Source organism: Sapajus apella, unplaced genomic scaffold, assembly GCF_009761245.1.
Source record: "Sapajus apella isolate SASKATOON/1434 unplaced genomic scaffold, GSC_monkey_1.0 scaffold9, whole genome shotgun sequence".
Lineage (NCBI taxonomy): Eukaryota > Metazoa > Chordata > Mammalia > Primates > Cebidae > Sapajus > Sapajus apella.
The window spans coordinates 30137953-30140805 of NW_022436949.1; positions in this window are offsets into that span (position 1 = coordinate 30137953).

The window sequence follows — 2853 nt, forward strand, 5'->3', positions numbered from 1 at the left end:
AAAAAAAAGAGAGCCTGACTAGTCAAAGCAATCCTAAGTAAAAAGAAAAAAGCTGGAAGCAACATATTACCTAACTTTAAATTATACCAGGCTATAGTTTCAAAAACAGCACGGTAGTGACACAAAAATAGACACATAGATTAATGAAACAGAAGAGAGAACCCAGAAATAAAGCCATATATTTATAGCCAACTGATCTTTGACAATGTTGACAAAATCATGTACTGGGGAAAGGACATCCTTTTCAATAAGGAGTGCTGGTAAAATTAGATTGCCAAATGTAGAAAAATAAAATTGGACTACTATTGTTCATGATATGCAAAAGTAAATTTGAGATGGATTAAAGAGTTAAAAATTAGACCTGAAACTATAAAAATACTAAAAGAAAACCTGGTGAAATCTCTTCTGGACATTGGCTTAAGCAAAGAATTCACGACTAAGACCTCAAGAGTATAAGCAACTAAAACAAAATAGGCAAATAGGACTTAATTTAACTAAAAAGCTTTTGCACAGCCAAAGAAATAATCAATAAATTGAACAGACAACCTGTGAATGGGAGAAACTATTTTCAAACTATGCATCCAATGGGGGACTAATATCCAGAATTTTCAGGTAACTCAAGCAGCTTAACAACATCAAAGTAAAACCAGGTATCTCTATTAAAAAGTACGCAAAGGATGTGAATAGACATTTTTCCAAGGAAAACCCACAAATAGCCAACAAACGTGAAAAAATCCTCAACATCACTAATCTTCAGAGAACTGCAAATTAAAACCACAATAAGATATCATCTTATACCAATCAGAATGGCTTTTATGAGAAAGTAAAGTAACAGATGTTGGTGACAATGCAGAGGAATGGATTTCTTATGACTGTTCATGGGAATGAAAATTAGTATAACTTCTATTAAAACAGTAGGGGGATTTCTCAAGAAACTAAAAATAGAACTATGATTCGATCCCACAATCCTACTACTGAGTATCTACCCATAAGAAAATAAATTATTACATTAAAAAGATATCTGCACGAATATGTTTGTTGCAACACTGTTCCCAATAGTAAAGATGTGGAAACAACATAAGTTTCTCTAAATGGTTGATTAGATACAGGTTAATACACCATGGAATACTATTCAGCCACAAAAATGAATAAAATCATGTCTTTGCTGCAACATGGATGGAACTTGAGTTCATTCATTTGAAGGAAACAACTCAGAAACAGAAAGTCAAATGCCACATATTCTCACCTATAAATCAGAGTTAAAAAATGTGTGCACATGGACATAAAGTGTAGAATAATTGACAACAAACACACACAAAATGGGAAGGTGGGAGTGAGGTAACGGATGAGAAATTAATTAACGGGTACAATGTAAATACAACATTGATGGTTACCCTAAAACCCTCACTTCACCACTATGCAATATATAGATGTAACAAAACTTAACTTTTACCTCTTAAATTTATACAAATATTAAACATCAAGATTTCAAAATAGGGTTACATTACAAAATATCTGCTACTGTTGTAGTGAGATAAAGTTATTTCCAGCAGAATACAGCTTAAGCTGTTTCATTATTACTAAAAACTAAGATGAGGAGGAGAGAAAAGTAGAAGTTTGGAAAGGAACAGCAGGAAGGAGAGCAAATTTTATGTATTTCAATAATAGGCACAAGTTCAAAATGCACTGCCGAGTTCTCAAATGGGCTGATCTAATGAAAGCCAACTGTGTACTTGATGCACTGAAAAAGAAAGGACAACAAGGCATGGAAAGTTTGGGTTCTAATCTTACCTCTACCATTTACTAATTAAGTGATTTAATTAACTAAACCTCAGCTCCTATCTTATAGAATGGAGAAAATAGCATATAACCATTTTTGTGAAGATTTCATTGGTGTATTTCATCAATATAGAGGTATAAAATGATTCTAAAGGATTAATAGAAATAATATTAAAAACAATGGTTTAGATCAAGATTATAATATACTTTTTTGAAGACTCAAAATTGCAAATTATAGCAGTCCTTCATTTCTCCAAACAATTTACTTTGTCAGGAGTGAGACTTAAAAATAATTTAGTCCTAATTAAATTACTGGACAAATTTCCATCAACTTGAGAATTGCATCTTAGTCACATCTTACCTGAAGGACTGACTGCAAGCTACTTGCTTTTCTGTATTCTTGCATACTAATGTGGGCTACTGCCATGTCATACTATATTCCAAAGTTCTTAAAACATCTCTATCCCCATACAACTTTCAAACTATGTAGGTCAGATTACCATAATATGCAACTCTACAAGAATCATAATTTTGTCTTAACTGTTCAGTATGAGAATCACACTTGTGGCAACCACACAGAACCAAATTAAAATGACTATAAGAATTGCAGACAGGTGCACTGGCAGAGGACGATTCCTCACTTTCAACATTTAAGAAAAATTCCCTTGCCAGCCTCTTTTTCCTAATGAGCCATATTGATGATGACGGATTTCAAAAGAATGAGATTACTACAAAAATCAATGCATTAGTGAGATGAACATATGTTAACTTCTGAAAACGACTGATAAAAAAAGAAAAGATAAAATATATTACATTGGTCCCTAGCCTATTACACCATATGTCCTAACTCAAGAACCAGGGGAAATACTGTAATGTGTACATGAAAAATGAAAAGAACTTCTATATACTTTTATTCCTATTGGAGGGGGAAAAGCAGATAAAGAGAGCAGCACGGTAAATAATATCAAGAGAATGGGAAGTATTCTCTTTAAATTTTTGCTGTTTCCTCCAACATGTCTTTCCATGTTTTGTTCAACAAATTTTAAGTGATTGTAATAATGTACTTTACTCACT